This window comes from Polyodon spathula, chromosome 16, assembly GCF_017654505.1.
Source record: "Polyodon spathula isolate WHYD16114869_AA chromosome 16, ASM1765450v1, whole genome shotgun sequence".
Classification (NCBI taxonomy): domain Eukaryota; kingdom Metazoa; phylum Chordata; class Actinopteri; order Acipenseriformes; family Polyodontidae; genus Polyodon; species Polyodon spathula.
Window position 1 is genome coordinate 28,421,728 of NC_054549.1, and position 23,235 is coordinate 28,444,962.

At 37.2% G+C, this 23,235-nt stretch overlaps 1 protein-coding gene across 4 annotated transcripts in view; it reads left to right on the forward strand.

Annotated features, from left to right (window-relative positions):
* The first annotated feature begins 19,059 nt into the window (after positions 1-19,059).
* LOC121328307 (sodium- and chloride-dependent taurine transporter-like) overlaps positions 19,060-23,235 on the forward strand; it is a 30,049-nt gene continuing 25,873 nt past the window's right edge. The window contains exons 1-2 of one of the 4 annotated variants that reach the window (XM_041272919.1): positions 19,063-19,277; positions 19,714-19,724. The gene's annotated coding sequence lies outside the window, so the exon portion shown is untranslated. Of the gene's footprint in view, positions 19,278-19,713; positions 19,725-22,039; positions 22,169-23,235 lie in introns of all 4 variants that reach the window. The other 3 variants (XM_041272920.1, XM_041272921.1, XM_041272918.1) reach the window with 3 other exon arrangements.

The window sequence follows — 23,235 nt, forward strand, 5'->3', positions numbered from 1 at the left end:
GGATATTTATATCAGGCAGTCAAAAATGACTTTTAGCAAAATGCTTCCATGTTAAAGTGTTTAGTGCAGCAGTCTGTTCGTGTTAATCAGCTGTAAGTCGTAAAGCTTGTTGATGGGCACTCATTGTATGATATGAACACACTCAATAGGTCTGGAGTAGGGAATCCAATTCCAGACATTTTTACCAATCCCATGATTTAGATTCCATTTTTGTAATACTGTAATAATAATATTGTGCTTTTGCTTTTATTAATAATTATCGGAGTGGAGGCGTAGGGTAACACACTCACACGCCAAAGGAGTTCTTCAACAAATTAATTAATGATGAAAAAGCACATATAAGCATTGCAAGTAAAGATAACAGTCGTGTCACTCCAGCTCCAGCGCAGAACAAGTGAATGATTTCACAGGCGACCCAGCTGCCTGCTCAACTCAATATTACGTTTATTTAAAAACATAATCGTAGATAAAACACTGAACTGATTAAACTACTAACACTGAACATTTAAACTCCAGAAAGTAAACATAACTAGTAAATATTCCATGTTTTTAAAAGAAGCAACATCATACAATGACAATCTTTATTTTTTTTTAGGTTGTTTTTTTTTTTTTAGCCCACAGATTGCAGTATCTAAGGCACTGCTATTTAAATATGTAAATTAGCCATGTGTGTGCTCAACGCTAAATGAACTGTCAGCAAGCTGTTGGGTTTTATAGTTAACCTCGCCCAACAGAAAGGAAACCTACGCCAGTACAGCTGTGGTTTTATTTGAAAGGAGATTCAACATTGTTTATTCAATACTGAGTCACAAAGTACTACAACCTGGTAAAGAAAATGTGTTGTCCACCATTATAGGGCATTTGAAAACCACTGCTCTAGAGTACAGTACGTACAAACAAGGTAAAAGAAGAAGTTAATTAGACAAATGTTACGGCTCGTGTCTTCATCAGTGTTAAAGCTGTTTAACTTGGGTAAGCAGAAATTTGAAATATATCTCCTTTTAACCCAATGCACTTCCGAAATCATAGTCAGGTTGCAACAAAGCATCATTTGTATACAAGGATGGCTTGATAAAGTCTCTTACTGTGCCATTTATGAGTCTTTAAACATTTGTATGAGTTCCAAAGATTCTGGAATTCTTGCATCTGCAATTGAACTGGTTCTGTGCTAATTCTTTAATGCTTCAGAACATGTGATTAGCAACATTCCTTCAGAACATGTGATTAGCATTCTTTGTTAAAAAACACAATAATAACCCATGTTTTGTGATAGACTGCTAGCTGAAAGAACATAAAAGTTGAATAAAGAAGGTGGAGGCTCATCAGACACATATAACAGTTGTTTTCATAATTCATACTTGTCTGTACAACCAAATGGTGTTTTGAAAAGGATTTGATCTTTTTGCTACACATGTTGGCCAACCTGTATTGTTTATATCCTGTTTCAGCCTGAAATGTCATAATGGTGGTGTAGCAGAGAGAGATCTGTGCTGACTCTGCTGGCGTGTTCACGGGCTGCAGGAAGAGGGCGGCAGTCGCCCAACAACCGCCTGTGAGTCATGGCAGTGACACGGGGAGGTGGGAAAGTGGGTGTGTAGACTTTCCCCCTCTCTGAATGGCTGAGAAGCGAGTCTTTGGTGATTGTTGGTCCTATAAAATAACGCTCTGCTGTTTCCTCAGGTCTGCCCTTGTAGACTTGCTGAGAGTGCGGAAACGCTGGTCGCGGACCGAGAACCAGCCGGGAGAGAAAAAGACACGAAAGTGTCACAGTGAGACAGTGAGAGCGGGGAACCCTTGGGCAGACCCCTTAAAAATATAACAGAGCAGGCTAGGTAGCCGGCAGTGTAGGACGGAGATCCGGGTCGCACGGGCAGCAGCGATTTTTGCCTTCTGTTTTCATTGTTATTTCTTTGAGCACCTGCAAGGCGCCAGTATTGTGTACCATCGCTTGGTATGCCCGTGGTTCTGTTTACCATCGTTGGTAAATCAGACCACAGACCCACAGCGCCATCTGCGGGATAAACTGAAAAACAGCACCCCGAAAATAAAACTGGGCACCTGTGCGGTGTTGCCAAATCCACCTGTCTGTCTCCTGTGTCAGTGAATTACCCACCACCCTTCCACAGGTGGATATGCTTGAACTGAATTGAATGAAGCCAATCTTGCCTAATATAGTTTTTAAAGATAACACAGCAATCAAACTCAGGTTTGGACCTATTCCAACAAATAAAACATGTGAATATGCTTTTCTTCTTTTATTTTCAGAACAAAGTTGGCAATGCAATTGCAAACAAGAAGTATTATTTCAGGGGAGATAAGGTTTTAAATAACTGTACTACAAATACAGTATATAGGGGTTTGTGACAGGATGTGAGTCAGGTATTTAATAAACAAATAAATAAAACAATCCACCTCTATACCAGCAATGGTAATGGGAAAGAGAACATAGTGGGTTATAGTCCCCAAACATAAATGGACAGTCCCACAATAACAACCCTCCGTGCACGAAACTGTGCTCTCCAACCCAAGCATCGTGGTGTGTGTCCGTGATGGAACAAGCTGACCACAATGGAGTTGTTTACTAAACTCGCAGCTACGCTCTCTTCCCAAGATGGCCGACTTCCGGTTTCCACCCACCGTTGAAATCAGCCCATCTAGGGGAAAGCATACTACCCCCTTAAGCCTGGGACAGACAGATAGGCACGATGCAGCACGTGGGGCATTTTGCTGACAGTGTTGCTGCCATTGCTTTCATGTGGTGTTGGACAGATCAATGCAGGTCAATATCTCTAGTCCCGCGGTGACGTTAAATGGTACCACTCAAATCGAATCCAGAGCGATTTGCCAGGAAAAAGAAACTGTTATCTACAGAGGTGTACAAGCATCCTGAAGTCTTTGATCCCTCCCATATTTCATACAGGCAAGTCAGTATTTTATACACCACCTCTGATAAGCATCCTTCTTTAGCCAATTTGATACTGCTATCACATTTTGCCTTTTTATTTTATTATTTCTGTAGTTAACTATTCTACTAGGTGATGCAAACCTTTTGTCCATAATGTAAATTATATTCGAGTACATAGCCTACGGTACTGACAACTACTGTACTGTACCATTTAATGTTTCTGTATTGTAAGAAAAGTCAGTCGAATAGTGCATATTGTTCATGTGTGTCCGGGTGCAGACTAGCAGTATCGCACCTTGAAAATGCCCTGAGGTGCTGAGCCATGCCTGTTTGCCTGGTTGGGAGGGAGATATGCAGCTCAGATTCCTTCTCTCTCTGTCAAAGGGTTGCAATAACAGCATTGCTTTAATGCACAGTGGTACAAATGTACCTACATAAAGGTTCATTGAGGTAATTTGAGTGATAACAATGAATTAGCCAAAAAGTTTTTATACTTGACACCTTTTAATAGAAATGTATTGTCTATAACCTCTAGGATGGTAACTGAATTATCTGTACCTGCTTTACCTACTGAAGGACATGCTTTCAGCCAATAACATGCTTGACTCAGAAGACACTGCTGATGTGAAATGACCTGTTAGTGTAATAGAGTCCCTGAGAATAAAGCATGGAAACTAAGAACTTTCTTTAACCTACCATGTATCATGTTTTGAAAATAAATATTTGTTATAAAGCGTTTCTTTCAAAACTACTCATGTAGCTACTGGAAGCACAAAACAAGTATGAAACCCGACTACTGTTTCTCAATTTTAGTTTTGCATGTTTCCTCTTATAATTTTAGTTTTAGCTTTTGTTAGGCTTTAGATGACAACATCAATAACTCCTGCCAGAAGGTTGTTATTTGGTTCCCCCTGTAAATCCTACATGATTTCCTTTTTTTTTTGTAGCGCAATGGTTTCCATAGTGACCAAGAGACTATGTGACTTGACGCAGGAAGTAGCTTCATCATCTGTTACGGTGGTCTTGGCAACAGAGGGAAAGAAAAGAAAAAATCTTCCCTCAACCAAAACAGACACATCTTCTCTAGTTTGCTTTCCTCACCTACATGAGGTAAAGGTCATAAAAAATCAACTTCAAAGATAAACAAGGTAGGTGCTGACAGGAGTTGCTATAAATTCAAATAGCTACTTCAGTTTAATTGCTCTCTAAAATTATTTATATTCAGGTACATATTTAACAGTGAATCCCAAATTACTATTAGCAGTTTTTTTTTTTTTTTTTTTTTTTTTTAGTTAACTAACACCAGATGACTCAAAACAAGTAACACATAAAACAGTATTAATTTCAATTAAATGTGTTATTAAAGGTGTTGAAGAGTGTTAAAAAGAGATTTTGAAAGAAAAACAGGTTACTGTAAACATGTATTTGATTTTGAAACATGATATCTGGCATCAAGTTAAAGAAATCTCTGTTTTGTAAGCCATGCTTACAGAGAGAGTTGCACTTCTTGGTCAGTTCACCTGGAGGGTGAACCAACCAGCTACTTTTTTCTTATTGATGGATATGTTTTCAGCCAGTAACATGCTTTAGCCCAAAAGACACCACTGAGGTGTAATGACGTAAGTAGTGCAGGTGTTTCCTGATAATAAGGCACAGAAACTGAAAAATTTCCTAGTGTAGAACCACAAATCATGGTTTGAATAAACAATGTGTATTTCTTTCAGAACTACACATTGGAGACTTAAGTATCAAATTGAAATGCAAAACAGATAAGATTTATAGAATAATTATTTTATCTACAATCACTTTACGGCCTACTGTATATTTTCCACATGGGCAAACTGCAGGCAAATGACCCACTCTGTAGTAAACGTGTCCTTGGTATTGGATATATGTACTTAAGTTTTGCTTAAGGGAGTGAGCAGTCTTCTGATTTGTTTTTTTTTGCCTTACCCACTTAAAGCTGTTATGTACCCTCTCTTTCTTATTACATGTTGTAGTGGGGTTTAAAATATATATCTTAATAATAGAAATCCTAGTAAATCAAAGGGCCTGCTCAACTCCAAAGGGCACTTTCATAACATTCACTTTGTGTGCCTTGATCAAAGAGAAATATTACATGTTACAAAAAGACCAGCATTCACTTTACATGAGTTGATTTATTTGTTAATTAATTACTCTTGTTTAAATCCTAGTAACACTCCAGTATGCATCATTTACAATTATGATATAGAACCAGTAACTTTCCATTCATACCGGAAGCAGCCGAGGAAACCCGTGTTTCACAGCTTCATAGCCTGCCAGCAGTCATTAGGCTCTGCTCCCTTTCAAAGCACTAACGAATACCCTATTGTGGCCTTTTTCTCTGCACAGGAAATGATTCTTGCAAATGCATGATAAGTGAGTTACAGCAAGATAAGGACAGCCCTGGTACACATATGAGTAGAGCAATATGTGGTGCGCTTATGCCAGAAAATAGAACCCTTTCAGCATAAAAATGTGGGGCAACATTGCCAAATAATTCCATATGAAATAACACATTGAGGATGTCATCAAAATGAAAAAAAAAAAAAAAAAAAAACTTCTTTTTTTTGTGTGGCATTTGAAAAGCAACGGACTACAGTTGTAATTTTAGCTGTGTGGAGTCCGCCTGTTGTTCTGGTATCTGCGTGTATTGGACAGTCATCAGTGATGTGCCTGATGGTTTGCACCTCACCACATTCACAGCTTGGTGAGTACTTGATCATCCATTTATGGAACAAATATGTCACCTCCCATGCGCTGTTCGGACACTGTTGAGATCGGTCCACTGTCGTTGGGGCAACCAGGCTGTTCCTTCGTATTTTCCAAAATCTTCTTCCAGTCCCTAAATGTTGCTCGTCCAGTCAGATGTTTGATGGCGGGATGTTCGTAAGCACTGGCAACCACGGCAGCTGTGTCGATTTTTGGTAGCCTCTTGCCACACACAGCACAACGTTGATTTGAGTATCAGCGAGCCCGGTGTGAGAGCTATAGCACCAAACAGGCACTCAGTATTCCTTAGAATGGGCCAGGGCCTGCATTGACCCTACATTTTCAATATGCCAAACCATAGTTTATTTAACTGCCTCTGCACTTTTGCGGCTGGTTTTCACAGCCCCGATTATCACCAGTCTTGGAATAGCCAAGTGTTAATTTAGGTAGGGTAGTCAACGATTAGTGTTAATCAGGGTCTCCCACATGATTGGCTGTTTGAATATAATGGAATGACATATCCTCTTTAAAAGCTAGTTACCTAACATGTGCCTGTTGTAAGCGACAGACCATGGTGTCGGATGACTTCTGTTTAAAAAAAATAGCAATACCTAGGACTTCATTACTTATTGGAGTACCTGATGTCGATGGTGGTTTACATTTAGTAAACGTGCAAGATGATCCTGGTTGTTTAGCTGACTAATATTGCCCTATTCTTTAAGCAGATATCTTCAGGAATGATTAATACTGACTATGGTGCGGTGCCTCCACCTGGATAATACTGTACACTTTAACAGATGTGCCATTTTAGTATTTCCCAGGAAAATTGTAATATCTGACCCCCTTTTTCTATAGCAGTGATGACCAAAACTGCATGACCACAAGTCCCTCATAACTTTCTGTTGGCTGATTCAGTGGGGAAAACGGAATTAACTTGTAGGCATATGATAGGAATTATGAAGGGGGACAAAAATAGTTTTTTTATTTACTGTGATTAGAGATTCCTGACCTCAAACACAATATGTTATTTTAAACAGCAATTTTAAATAGAAGAGGCGAAACAAATTATGTTCATTTTACATTTCATTTCAGAAGATGAACTCACAATGATTGAGTTTAAATGCTGGTTTGAGGGAGGCCTAGCAAAACCATGCAGGCACACTGAGTTGACAAACAGAAGCCTACAATATACAGTCAAAATATCTTAACGTGGGTGGAGCTCACAAAATAAGTCCATATATCTTACATGTTGTGCGTGTCCATTTGTGAAATAGGTCTTAAATGTGCATAAATAGGTCTTAAATCATAATATCTGGTGCAATACAGTGGGTTAAAGTTTTCAGTTTTCATGTCTTTTTCTCAGGAAGTCTGTTACTGCTTCACTGCCTTAGTTATTTCACCTCAACAGTGTCATCTGGATCAAAGCATGTCAAAGATTGAAAGCATGTCAGTCAAAAGGGCAGCTGGCTGGTTAATGACAGAAAAGCAAGCAACATTTTAACATCCCCTCTGCAAATGAACATAGTTTTTGGGAGAGTTTTAAACAGATTATTGAGTAATTATTGTCTGGTGTGTCACTGAATGGCTGATTGACATAAAGATAACCCACTTATGCAATATGCAAATCTGTGAAGACATCATAGCATCATGAATGGAGTGTCATTAAACTAGTATATCTGTAACACGTTCCAAAAAAAAAAAAGTCAGGGTCGTCACATTTGTTTTAGACATTCAAAATCATGTGCTCATACCTCATGATCAGTATTTTTTTTTTAATTACAAATGCAAGGTGATGCAGAATTACTGTCTGTTTTAAGTGGTGCAATCCAAAGTTTTAAAATTAATTTCTGCGTCTTAGCACTAGCAGTATTATCACTCGCTTCCCCTTTCCTTCTGCTGAAGCTTGGCTCTTTGCTTGTATTTTATACTTCTGTTTGGATTATGTAGATACTGCAAAGACCACAATGTAGATGAAATGTTATTGCTGCTTTCAGGTACCAAGTAGTTCACACTTACTCCAATAGTCTAGCAGCAATCCGGCCCTTTGACCTACAGCAAGGATGCAGCAGCTTATAGATTGTATTTAAATAGTATGGAGATTCACAACACAATATAGGGAGAGTAATACTGTTAATAAATCAAAATATGACTCAAACGCCTTTAAATATATTTTAATAACAAACTTCACTGAGACACACCTGTTTGCTGCTTTTTTTATTGCTATAACCAAAGCCTTTAATATAATGGATCATTTCCGAGGAAGAACGTATGAAGCTTTTATTGTTAGAGAATTTTTTTTTTTTTTTTTTTTCTCATTAAGGGCTCAGCTGCCTGGTTTATTTCAATTAAAGCAAAATGGTCATGTTCACCAGGGTTCATTGAGGGCTTCTGGCATTTACCATTTTCTTTTCCAAGCTGTTGCATTAACCTTTATGGTAATGACACTAGTGTGTATTAAATAAACCATGATGCTGTCTGTTTTACATATGCTTGAGGAATTCAGATTTCTGTGAATTGCCCAAAACCAAAGGCAAATGCTTACAGGAGTTTGAAAGATAAGATCTGTTGCTCCAATATCATTTTTTTTCTCTCTAAATATGCATTTACCTGATCTTGAGCTTGTCTGTTCAATCGTAAATGCTGGGACAAACAGAACTCCTCTATTCAGAATCATGTTACAATGCAATCATTTAAGTCAACCCAGTCTACTTTCTCTTTTTATGTATATGTAGAGTAGACGGGGCTAGCAGAGTTGAAAAGTCATATTGTCACATGATTTCAATGGGATGAGGAAGGATGTTCAGTCCTGCCAATTAGGATACTCCCAGACAATATCAAAGTAGGCTCAAAGCCATGTAAAAGCAAATGATACAAACTGAATGTGGCAAAATTACCCAGAACCTCTCAAAATGATTAAAACACCATTAAATAGTAAGGGGCATGTAAAAAACAATTGAAATGACATCTGAAACTGCTTACTTTTTAAGACTTCAGTCTGGTATGTCATAATTAAAGCAAGTTTAAAAGTCACTTGGTTTTAGTAGTTCATGGATATTCCATGGAAAAGTATGTGAAGTAGATCAATGGAATCTGGCATTTAGCAACAGTAGTCTATAGGGATGGGATAGTACAGTTAACACCTTGAAGTTACATGCCAGCTGTTAATCGATAGCATTTCATAAACATATGCTGTTTAGTGTTTACACAGAAATCAAATTTACAGTGTGTTGAATGCAATGCCACATAGAGTTAACTTCGAAAACACATGAGAAACAGGAACATGAAAAACAGGAACTAAACACATGTTAAAACCCAAGACTTATAAATCATTGTTTGTTCAGATATTGGCTTCCCCTCAGCAGCTGAAACACAAAATCCTACAGAGGAAGTAATTATTTAATTAACCAAGGTTTCTACACAGGAATTCAGCAAAAGCATCCAGCTAGTCTAGGTTTTAAATCCGGATAAGGGAGGCCTTGGAGATGAAGCTATTCTGTAAACTTAACAATGTAAGACTACAGGACATATACCATAAGTAAGGCCCTGTGTAAATCGCAATTTGACAAACTGCATGGAAATATTCTTAAGAAATAAAAATTAATTATTTCAGTTATTATTTGCATTTCATAAAAACAAACAAAAAAATCACATTAACTAAACTGTACAGCTCTGCTGTGTGCCTGCATGTACTATTCGCCATGCACATAGTGCTGTGCACTGATTATGTCATGTGACTATATGCAATCCAGACGGGAAATTAAAATATCACATACTGTGAACAAGAAAATGGATGTCTCTAAAAAAAGTATGTCCTGCAACGTTAATGTAGATCACTTCCTAAAATGGTTTGTTGACTTTAGATTCAAGTATTCACCAAAAGAGAAAGGCAGAAATCCAGAGCAGCATTGTGACTGCTTTACTTGCAAAGAAACAAAGAACGGTGACTTCCATGTCCCAAAAGCCCACTGAAGACCGCGAAGCATGAAACACGTTACATTTGGACTTGACAGAGGTTTTTGTTTGCACAAATATCCCTCTTGAAAAATTGGACAACCAAAAGTTACGTAAATTCTTCAGACTGAGTGTAGCAAATGGTGGAGCCATTCCTTCATCAGTATCTCAAACAGGAGATTATGGAATTGGTAAACCAGTCTGATTGCTTGTCAGTGGTCACTGATGAGTCGACTGATGCTTAAGCGCAGTATATGTTACACGTTGTATTTGTTTTGCATGGCCTAAATGGTAACCATGCATCTGACAGTGAACTGAAAGCTGTCCTTGCAGATACACTTTACCTACAGGCTGTTAATTACAACACCATTTCACAAGCTATTGTAAAGTGCTTGAATAACATTGACATTAATTTTGATGATGTCGGTGCATTTATCTGTCTATTTGCTGATTTAAAAAAAAAAATCTGTACACATAATTTCTAAAATAGTTCTGTGCACATTCTGCAAAATACTTTACCCGTGACACTTCCAGCCTTAACCATAAGATAACACGAGTACCCAGTAAACAAATATAGTTTATCTGTTATTAAAGTCAATAGGAAGTGCTGTGCATAACATGAAGGTTATCTTCTAAACTATCCATTATACTATTACATTCATGTCATGTCTGTGGTATTTATTGTTGTATTCAGTGCATTACCTTCCTCCAACGTGTAGTAAATATACACAGATGACAAGTCACCTTTTTCTGTTGATGTGTTATTTTCTATTTTTAGGCAACTTTTTTTTTTTTCTCTCTGAAAGCACGAATTAACTACACTTAGCTGTCCTCTAAATTAGTTTTGTCATCTTTGTTTTTTCAACATGGTGTGTACTGATAACATAATAAATGAAATGCAGTTCCAGGAATACTGCCTCCTGGTATGTGGTTTTATAGATAACCACCAACCATTGAGAAAAAAAGCAAACAGAATGTGAATTAGTAGGCAGCATGTTTCCACTAAGTCAAACGTTTTAAATGGCATTTTGCTAAGGTGGAATATTTCTTCCTCAAACACCTCAAGAAGGTTGAAAGTAAATAAAGTACTTCCTTAACTCAGAAAGAAAAACTCTATTCAATCTGGACTTTAAAACTTTATTAACGTTAAGGAGACTTTGTAACAGGAGTTGAAGTGGACTAATTGTGGAAAATAGGATTATATTTGGCAAACAGGACCACCAGACAATGTCACGACAGGGGACCGCTATCAACATGTGAAGGATTGATATGACAACTTTGATGTTCTGTTTGTCTGTTTGTTTTTGCTGTATTATGATTACAGTGCTGCAATACTGGCACTTGAAATGAAGGCAAAACAGTGAAAAAGGCTAAAGCAAGTGGTAATATGCTCCAGAAATGAAAACTACTATTTGGAATGTGTTATTCTTTTTAACTTATTTGAACTGATACACCACAGGCATGCACACTTATATGTGGTGTTTGGGGGTTATACTGTAATCACTACCATTTTGTACTTTAAAGGAAGCAAATGGTGACATGTTTTTACCATTAGTCTGACAGTTTCACACAGTTGTCAGCAGTGAGAGCGCCAGGTTGCACGTCTGTCCACATGCTTACACTACACATTTAACATAGTTTAACATACTAGAGGTCCCTAATTTCCCTTGCCCAACTTAGTCAACACTATTACCCTTGACACTGCCATCATACAAATTAACAGAAGAGTACGTGGCTTCAAATATCACTGTAATTGATTCTATGCACCCCTTGCTATTTATGGTGTTTGCAATCATTTTGAGTGGCTCTGGGTTCTGTTGCTGAAATATCTTTAGTTTTTTTTTTTTTTACCAGTTTTCTCTAAATCTGCCTTTACCTGGCTTTGTGCTTGTCTCTTCAGTGCAAAGTGGTTAGATGTTTCATTAGTCTGAAAGTCATACATAGTTTTCAGGAGTAAGAGTGCAGACTGTAATGCATATGATTATAAATGATGAGCATACAGGGTGTTACATGTTGATGTTTTGTGGAAATGAACCATTAATGGTTTATGCTATTGGTAGAAGGGTTAGTGATGCATAACTGTAAAGTAAAATGTCTCTGTTTTGATATATCAATGCTAACACAACTAGTGGTGTGCAAATGATCCATTACTTGTACTCCTCCAAAATAAACTGTGTGGCTATTATTAATACTTTGTAATAGAAAAGCCATAATCATAACAGACACTCGTGTCATCCAAGTTCTTGGCACACCCCTAATATGAACCAATGCACATATTGCATTTCTATGGCACCTCATTAGCAGTGTGCAACCTATTTTGAACCACTATGCAATATGTGTTCCAAAACCATTGTAATGTTAGAGTGGTGTGTTTGAATTCAAGATAATGTAAATGCATTTAACACTGCCCTGGGAAAGCTGGTTTTCAAAAATGTGTGGTCCCCCTTTTTACCACCGCAATCAAATTAACTATTTGTCCATAGTAATTGGTCAATACAGCATTGCATACTGGTGGTGAGTCAGTTTTTTTTAGCATTGCTCAACTAGACACAAAGCAGCTAGTAAAGAGAATTGACACAGTGCATCATTTATTTCTATTATTGTTCCTTAAATTGTGTTATGATTTTATTCAGGATAGTCATGTTGGTTATACAAAAAGCAAGCATCTCAAACCTGACTGCATTAATAAAGGGCTAACCCTATGAGGGCATTGCAATCCTATACATTTCCAAGCTATTTTTTGTTTTTAGAAAGGAATTGTGCACATTAAAAATAAGGAGAAATAATGGGAAATTCACCCAGACTGTATTATGACACTACTGTGCAGTCCCTGCAGGATGAGATAAATTGCCAGTCGACCCTTTTGTTCTATATACTCTGCTAAAGAGGAGGATCTTGTCAGTCAATAGGGGAAGTAGCTGATTGGTTAATGACAAGCTGTTAAAGGGGTGGGCACAACTTCTAGGTGAAATGACCAAGGTAGTGCAACACTATCTGTAAGCTTGCAAACATAGATTTCTTTCTTCAAGATATTAGATGTTACAATACAATCCATGTTTACTGTAACATGTGTTTCTTTCAAAACTGCCCATTTGAGACCCATATAACAAATTGGAGAGCAATCCAGGAAGTATTTGTGGAATTATTGCAGTCATGTTGAGTAGTTCTGGTTCTGCTGACTCAGTATTGAGTTATTATCATTTTTCTCAACAAGTTACTAAAATAGTAAAGGGAATGTAAAACAAAAACAAACAAATAGAATTATATTTGAAGCTACTTCCTGTACTTTGGTACTTATTGCATGATTATAGATTGTACATAATGTTTCGTGTCTCAGAAGTGGCTTATAAGTTGTTGGATGGCTAGTGCACTACTCATAGGATAGAATAAATACTAAGGGTACAGTACAGCCTTCCCTATGGAACCTGAACCCCAACTAAAGACAATTAACAATAATAACACAGGGATTTATTAAGAAACAAGCAAACGTGTTTTGTTTTTTTGTTTTTTGTTTTTTTTATTAACTGTGTAACAAATTTCTTTCCTGCTGGAACCACAAGCAAATCATGGGGCTGCATGTTTTCAGGAACTGAAAGTATACAGTTTACTTTTAACCTTTTAATACAATATCTGGATACACATTAAAAGCAGATTTGTGTGCATATACTGTTTCTGAACAGAAGGATTCTGCCAAGGTTTTTTTATGTTTTAATTTATATGTTTAACTAACTTTGAATGAACATACTAGATGCATTAGTTTTGGCATTACAAGCAGACAATCCTTACAACAACAGCTTGCAGCTTTCAACGGCAAGCTTTTTTCCCCTATACTGTGTTGTAAGGAATTACCTTAAATATACACTGCCAAGCCATTTTATAAAAGTGTGTATCCAATATGTGGGTAGGGCCTACATTTGCTCTGATCACAGCCTTGACACGATGCGTCAGAGACTCTGCAAGGTACTAGACCATGAATCCATGTATTCATTAATATTTCACGCATTGGCACAGAGAGGTAAGCAAAGGATCGTGATAACAAATGTGTTTACCAAGCTCATCTCAAACATGCTCAATTGAATTGAGATCCAGGGACTGTGGTGCAATGCTCCTCAAACCATTCATGTACAATAATGGCACGGTGGATACGTTGGCTTTTCCTTGAAAGTAGCCATCGCATCAGGTGTAGCACTTTTGGTTTAAACTGATGGGTGATCTGCTATATATATGGATTTTAATTGAACATTAGTATTTCATTTGTACATTCATACAGCTAAAGGATTATCAGATACACAGGGTGTCAATACCAATCAACAAAGATTCCCCTAGCAATCTCAAATCGAGGTAGAGACATTCAGAGTGGAAAAGTATAAATGTGCATACATCTTCTATTATATCAAATGCACCATTGCATGTGATATTAGCCTGTTTATGGTTCTGCTGTGTTTTTAGGATAATATCCATGATATCCTAATATTACCAACTTTTTTGAAAAAACTATTGACCATTAAAATAGCACATGTCCATCAAAGCAGGTTGTACTGTATGTCACCATGTGCTTGAATTTTCCCAAGCAGACAAACCACCCTGTATTTTTCCAGTATTGAAATAAATATCAGGCATTACTGCATCGTATTGATTACTTGAATGATGTATAGTGTTACATATGCATTTCTGATACATGGTCTGCATAAAGACTTTGTGAAATGACTTTCGTTGTGATATTTTATGACTAGAAATGAGTCAGCGATTTCCTGGCAATTACTGCATCGTATTAGCCACAGTCTGCACTGAATCCTGTTTGCACTTGCCGTCTGGATCTTGTTCAAAGTGTAGCAGAGTGATATCAGCTCAGATCGAATTGGGACGCCAATGGTATTTTAACACACATTGCTATGTGAATGGGTTCCAGCTGCATAAAATGACCAACTATTATCAAGATCTGTTTTTAATATCGCTGTTTGTGAAAACTGTACTGGGTTTGGATGTTGGGTCGACTGCCAGTTTCAACATTGCTCAACAGTAGACACAGTGTCGCTGAGGCTGAGGAAAAAAAAAACAAACAAAAAAAAAAAATATATATATATATACTTATGATTTCAGCCAGTATGACAACAGCATTAATGGCTACTATAACAAAATAGTTTTAACCACTGGGATTAAACTCTATGAAGAAAGTAACCCAGTGGATCTGGAATGAATTTTGCATAGTGGTCCTGAAATGGCACCACATAGGCACTGCCCATTTGTGAATTGGTTTATACCATTGTATCCATTGAAAACTTTTACAGTGCTGTGAAAAATTATTTGCCCCCTGTCTGATTTTCTGCATTTTTGAATTTGGTCAGATCTTTTTGTGGGTTGTAATAGTATATAGAGGGAGTCTGAGAGAAAAAAAATGACACCAAAGTTTGGTGCTTCTTTCATTTGTTTGGTGCGCAAGGTAATCAGACATGCAATCTTCAGGTGTGAAAAAGTTATTGCCCCCCTAGTTAACTCAACCCAATTAAAGGGATAATTAGGGTCAGCTGATTGAATACTTTGGTTAACAATGAGGCCTGATTTGGGCCAGCCCTGCCCAATATAAATCTGACTAGCTTTGGCCCTTACCATCAAAATGAAGTTGTCAGCACACAGGTTCTAGAGGCACATCATGCCATGATTAAAAGAAACTCCTGAAGACCTCCGGAAAAAAAGTTGTTTATGCCTATCAGTCTGGAAAGGGTTACAAATCCATTTCTAAAGCTCTGGGGCGCCACCAAACCAAAGTCAGAGTCATATTGTTTGGGACTCTTCCCAGGAGTGGCCGCCCTGCCAAAGTCTGTCCAAGAGCAAGGCGAAAAATCGTCCAAGAAGTCACAAAGAACCCTAGAACAACATCTAGGGATCTGCAGACCTCTCTCGCCTCGGCTAAGATCAGTGTTCATGACTCCACCATCAGAAAGACACTGGGCAAAAATGGGATTCATGGCAGAGTAGCAAGGCGGAAACCACTGCTCACTAAGAAGAACATGAATGCTTGTCTCAAGTTTGCCAAAAAGCACCTGGATGATCCTCAAGAGTTCTGGAACAATATTCTATGGACAGATGAATCAAAAGTGGAACTTTTTGGCCAACATGGGCCCCATTATGTCTGGTGAAAACCAAACACTGCATTCCACAGTAAGAACCTCATACCAACGGTCAAGCATGGTGGTGGAAGTGTCATGATTTGTGGATGCTTTGCTGTATCAGGACCTGGACGACTTGTCAGCATTGAAGGAACCATGAATTCTGCTCTGTATCAGAAAATTCTACAGGAGAATGTCAGGCCATCCATCCCTGAGCTGAAGCTGAAGCGGAGCTGGGTCATGCAGCAAGACAATTATCCGAAACAAACAAGCAAGTCTACAATGGTTGAAGAACAAAAAATTTTAAGTTTTGTAACGGCCTAGTCAAAGTCCAGACCTAAACTCCATTGAGATGTTGTGGCAGGACCTGAAACAAGCAGTTTCTGCTCGAAAACCCACAAATGTCACTGAGTTGAAGCAGTTCTGCATGAAGGTGTGTGCCAAAATTCCTCCACGGCTCTGTAAGAAACTGATCAATAACTACAGGAAGCATTTGGTTGCAGTTATTGCTGCTAAAGGTGGTGTAACCAGTTATTGAGTCTAAGGGGATGATTACTTTTTCACACCGGGGCACTGGGTGTTGCATAACTTTAATAAATAAATGAAATAAGTATCAACGTGTTGTGTTATTTGTTCACTCGGGGTCCCTTTTATCTAATGTTAGATTTTGGTTGAAGATCTGATAATATTCAGTGTCAGAAATATGCAAACATGCAGAAAATCTGACAAGGGTAAATACCTTTTCACGGCACTGTATACATGTTATGATTTTAAAATATAATTCACAGTTAAGCACTTCAACATTCCAACGGGCATCTATGCAAAATAGAAGCCCGCTAGATCTGGAAGCTGATTGGCTGTTCGCACTCAATCGTTTTCTAATAATAATTATGTGCTTCCTGTTTTTCTCTATATCTGCTTATATCCCTGTCATCACAGTAAATGAAAAATATGTCACTGCATCTGTAATTTATTGTTAATAATCACCTAAATGCATGGGCCTTTGGGTGCTATTATCCAAATTAAGAGGGTTTTACATCACAATCCTTTATTTCATAAAAGGGGGACTGTAGCGTTTAAGCAAACACAAACAAAAACAAACTAGCTTATGTCTGCTTTATAGAGAAAGTTGTACCCAGCACACTGCCTTTAACAATTAATATTGCTATTTCTAGAAATACAAAAAGAAACTTTGTAAATTCACTGACAAACATTTAGACCAAAAGTCAATCCCAGTGTCTTCAATGGAGAGAACAAAAATACTTTTAGTCAAAACATGTGTTCAGATTTCTAAATTGACCAGCATATTACTAGTACACAAGGGTAAAAAAGTAGCCCTTTCTGTTTGATGATTTCCTTTATTGCTCAGTCCCACTATGTAAAGAGGCTTGCAAATCTAACCACCTAATTGCAGGAAAATAATAGGAAACAAAATGACCGGGTTCATGATTTTCTCTTAACTTTGTGTGGTGTTAGAAGCCTGTGTTAAGGTGCTTTCACTTATGTCAAGGATTTGCTCTTTAGTTCTAGTTGCTTACCATAGATATACACAACATAGACTAGATCAGCCAAAATGTCTTTATATAACAGCAAATGTCTTCTAGTGTTCTGCCACTTTAGAGCATGCTTCCTTTGTTTTGTTGGCACTAGATGGTATGAAGGCTTGCCTAATACAATATAAAGAAACTTGGGCTGATCTAGCAAACGTAATTTGAAGCTACTTTCCAGCTTTAACTAGTTCAGGACATTATTGACCACCAAATATTAAAATACTGAATCATCAAATATAATATGTATGAAACAACATACGTTATGTCAATATATTGCAAAGTGCATTGAATACATTTAAAATATAATTATGAATATACTGTTTTACATATGAGAAGCAGCTACATTGACCAATATATTCAACTAAATATTTCACTGTATGCAGTAGCTACAAATAAAACACAATCGCACGCCAATATATTAGTTTGATTGCTCCGATCACTAGGAATAATGCACTGGTGATTGTTGTACTATTAAAAAAGAAAGTACAATTTTATGACTTGTGCAATGATTTTAATCACCATCCAACCATTAGGACACCTATGGCTATACTTGTTTTTCCGGTTTTCTCTATCAACCACTAAGACTGGTGCATGTGATTTTAATGATGTAATTGCATTACAGCTTTCCCTTTTCCTATGTAGGTTATTTGTTCATACTGCATCCATATTCATCAAGTAGAAGAGAAATGATTTTGCATACCACTCCCTTTTTCCAAAGCACAGTAACACTTTGTTTAAATATGTTTGCTTAATAGTGGTATGCACTCCACATTCGCATATGGTGTTAGTTACCTTTTATTAAGAGGTACACTCCTATAAACGTTCTGAAGTTATCAATTGTGGGGTTACATCCACACAAGAAACTTGTTCGTGGATTACCATCATGCTAACATGTAACCCTATAAAAGTGGTGCATTCAGAATGCTACCTGTGTCAGGTACATTTTTGATACCAATACACATATATTCCACACTATCAGACATCCTTAAGCAGTGGCATACAACCATGTGCTTATCATTCAGGTGCTTTTGTTTAGCTTAGTTTATTCACTTTGTGCCCACAGGGCCAGCACTAATACAAAGACTCGAACAACGCCTCTGAATTGAACGACCAGTTCCTGAAATACTTAAACATTTCGTTTTAGTACATGTATGAAATCTCCTTGGTGAGAGCTAACTGGTTGTGTTTTAAACATTGCACAGCATTATTCATGCCCCCAGCAATGTGATGATTTGTATTTTCCAAATTTATGATTTTGCTAATACAGTACCACTTTGTAACATGTTCATAATAACGTGTGTGATTTCACAGCAAACCTGGGGGTTATCTTTCGAGATGTTGCTTGCGAATTAAACTACATTATTGTCATTTTAAAATGCAGATTACCTCCCTGCTCTCGCCTTTCATATTTCTATCTTGATAAGCGAGCGAATTGATTTGCGCTACATGTCTTTGTTCACCTTTCTATTTACCTTTCCTATTAACAAACCTCACCGTTTAAGACAACGTCACGGCTGTCAGCAGCTATTTTAATTGTACTACTGCAGTTAGGCTTTTAAACAATGCATAAGTAAAATCTGCTTTACACTGGGCATTTACATGCATAATTATTCGTTGTTTTCTTTTCAGACAAATACATATAAATTGAATGTGTGTATATGTATAAACAAGATATGCGTGGTTATACAGTTCTTTTTCAAAAAGTGTTTTTATTTTTTTTCATCTCTCTCTCTCTCTCTCCGTGGTCAGCTCTGCCTCTCCACAGCATTGTATAGTGAAAGTGAAATGCGCCGAATGTTATTTTCAAGCAACTGCCTCTTTAAGAAGATGATCTGTTGCGCATGCAGGCTGTTGGGCTGGTGTTTTTCCACTCATGCTGCTGTCTAATGGTCACCCATTTTAAGAGACAAAGGTCAGAAAGAAAGCTTATAAATTACACGCAGTCTTGCAATTGTCTTATTCAACACTGAGCTGTCGCACAAGAGACAAAGGACTGCACCGTGAAAGGAATAAAAGGAAATAACAATACAGGTAAGAACTGCACATTACCTTTGTGTAACAGACGCGGGGGAGAACAACGCAAAGGATTATTTCATTTTTACATGTGTTCAATTGGCTGGATTATTATTATTATTATTATTATTATTATTATTATTATTATTATTATTATTATTATTATTATTATGTTCCACGATTCAGTGTTCCCTGTTTTCTGATTATCGTCATTTTGCGCCACATAGTGCCGTTATGTGTATGTGGCTGATTTCCTCCTGAGGTTCTGAGGATGCTGTATTGTTTTAAATGTGAATGAAGGACCTTATTAGCTTATACTAGAAAAAAAAAAAAAAATAAGTACATTGCTTTTTTTTTTTTTTTTTTTTTTTTTTTTCTTGTAGCTAGTAAGGCACAGCGGATATTTAAAATTTTTACGACCCCCCCCCCCCCCCCCCCCCCCCCCCCCCCTCAGGTTGACATAAGGTAACCATATATACTTTTTATATTCTATAGACTACTAGACATTTTATGTTGCATTTCGTAAGGAAGCTTCCCAGGCGTTGTTGGTATATGTGCGGGAATCTTTCATTGAAACACGAATGTTTTTGTCACAAAGCTATTAAAACCTTGTATTCATATGTTTTTACAACGGTATGGACGAGACCACCTTCAAGTGGCAGTGTGTAAATTAACCTGTCTGTAGGCTTTTTTTTTTCGGGTTTAGACAGCAGCTGTGTGATGTGGATTATAATTGTCTTGCTTCCCCATAGTGTATCCTTTTCCTACAGTATGTATTATTTAAATACAGTTTTCAGATGTGTTTTTTCTTTTTAAATTCATTTTATTTTGGAGATTTTAGACGGGAATATAAAACTGCCTGCTTTATTGTTCCTACCAACGCCCGTCATTGCTCTGCTTTTTCTGAAGGCAACCGGGGGTTATATATAATATGAATGATGGCCAGAATGTGTTGATAACATTTTTATTTTCAATGTTATGTTGTCTGATGCGTGGGCTATTGTTTTTATTTATTTTCATGTATCTACTGTATTTTTTGGCGTATTGTATTTTATAAATCTGCTCCCTTGTTTGGAGCAGAACTTTGCTTAACAACTACACTGTTTTAGCGGTGCGCGATATGTTTCAGATATACAGACAGTATGTAACATGAGGTTTTGTTAAGACTAGAAGTAACGTCACTGCTGACAAGGATCAGGTATCAACAACAACACACAAGATATTAGTGTCAGTTGTTGTTCACCGAGCATGTTTAAATAAAATAATAATAATAAAAACACACAATTTAAATGCATGTTAGTCAGTCTACTGTAGTCAGATTCCTGAATCTTGTGCGGGTGATTACTGCTTTTATTTGATTTACAGCATACTTACTTATTTTTCTCTCGGTATGAACAGTGTGATAAACTGCCATGTGGCACCTTTTGATATTTGTGTTTTATATGAAATTAGATAGAACGTTGTTACTGCTGGACCTTCTCTCTGGTTAACTTATACTGTATATTGACATAGGCTGAAGTGGTGCCAGCGTCCCTGATAGAGATCCAAGGATTTACAAACACATGACCTACCCTGCATCCAGAACATAGGCTATTTATACAGTTGTGCAACTGTAATAGTTTAAATAATATTTACAGTAGATGAAGTTGAAATGGAGGTGCTTGTATGGTGTATTAGATAAATTAAGACTTTGCAGGGAGGCGCTGTGCTGGTTCCTGTTACCCTGCCAAGTGTGTGAGATTTGAGCTTGATTATGAGTTGGTGCTTGGTGGTCAAGGTGTCAAATTGTAGATCTGTGTTATAGATTCATGTTTGGCTGTTTTTTTTCTCCCCTTCATACTACACTGATCAAAAATCTTAGTATACCTATTTTTAAGCGGTGAAGTAGGGTATGTAAAACCAGCCTTTTTATGTAGTAAGGTACATTTGTTTAATTTTTTTCCCGCAAATTGAGCATTTTATTGATTTCTATGCTCAGTGATTGGAGTTATATTGTATCATTTTAATTTACAAAACAAAAGACCAACATTTGCTGTTGAATTGGGCTGAGGCAATTTGTACTCCTCCCCCTGTTGGTATATTTAAAAAAAAAAAAAAAAATTCGGAATACTTGACATTTAGAATGTAAACATATATATTTCATTTCTGAACATCAAAATACTCAGTTTAAAAAGGTAAAACTTATAAGAAACATATAAAAAGCAGGTTTTTTTTGTGGCAATGCAGAAGCAAGTCTCACAAGGTAAAATTGTTTAAATCCCATTCAGACTGCAGTCTGGGTGGAGGAAGAGAGGATCTTTGTATTGTTTATTTATTTAACCTTCAATTCTGGAGGTCTCAACTTCAGTGGGCTCAGGGAAGCCAGCTGACAAAAACAGTCCCGTAATGAGCAAACATCATCTTCGTTTCCAACAGTTTCCCATAGCTTTGGTCAATATAACATTAGGGGATCCAAGATAAGTACATGTAGACTTCCTTTTAAATGTTTATCCACTTCTTCAATTCTCTTTGAGCATATATACATGCTTAAAGAGCGTCTTGTCTTTCTACTTTTACACTTAACATGCAAAGAAGCATAAGCCACTGTAGAAAGAAAGACAAAATAGATTCTTAAAATTAATTCTAATAAACAGACTCCGATTTAGACAAACTAAGCCACAGGAAATGTTAGCTATTCTAACCTTAAAGCTTGCAGCTAAGCACAGCTTGTCAAGTTGCATCTGAATCCTAGGGATACTGACAGTTTTTTTTTTTTCTTCTGGACCTTTTATTGGCCACAGTAGGAGCTTGCTTCCCTATTGCTAATAGGGCAAGCATTTAGCTGCTGGAAGAAAGGAAAAGCTGGAGTCAGCTGACATAGCAGAGCTATGCTCTGCACCTTCTGCCGAGACTGGAGCAGGCATTGACAGGTAATACTTGCAAAGGAGCTGTTTGCGATGAACATTTCATACATGGCAACAAGACTTAAAAAAGGTATACCATTTGGATACAATTGATTTGTCAAGTTAGAAAGCCACTTTTAAACCAATACCCTTATTTGTTAGATGTGGATTTGGTATTTTGATATACAAACACGAGTGAAGAAGTAAATGATTACTCCTAAGGGACACCTGTTCTAGCTTAGCTCAGTTCACAGTAAATCACGATGCAGTACCTACTTTTTCCAAGGATATCTTTCATAGATGGGACAAAACACTGGTCACAACTGTGTAGCATTAACAGTTTATACATTGATGTACTACCTTGATATTGTACACATTGTTTTGTGAAAATCAGCCTACCCTGACAGCATTGTCCGTAGCTACTGTATGATTGATATATGGATACATTTAGGGGTAGGACCACTGCAAATCATTATTCGTACCAAGTTTTAGAATTACAATTAGTAAACCATTTGACCACTTACAAGCCCCTAAATCAATTTTCATTTCATTTTAATTTGATTTATTTATTTTTTTATTTGTGGTTTGTTAACTTTATTCGGTTGCATTTTTCCTTTCTGGAAAAGCATGTTAATGACAGTTTGCCGAAAATTTTATTGAGAATCTAGCCCATAGTGTACTATAGATGGGTGCATAGAAACATATTATCCCAGTTAGAAACCTACTTTTTTTAAAGGGTGCATACTACCAAAGCATGTGTTTGGCTATTAAGTTCCTGCTACGTCTTTTGTTGTTATGCATGCACAAAGCTGAAGTACGAATTAAAAATGTTTTATGTCAATACAATAGTGCTTTTGCACAACTCAATCATGTTTTTAACTTGAGCAGGTGGGTGGTGGGGTGGGGCGTGGCTGTGGCTGTGGCTCTGAAGACGCAGCCATGTGCGCAAGTCCTGAAAGAGATCCTTTGTACAGAGATCCTTTGTATGATGGTTGAACAACTGTAGTGCAATTTCATTCTTCAAGCAGCTTTAATGAATATGAGATTAGTGAAATCTGTTTTAATCCCTAAACAGAACAGAACTACGCTGTTAC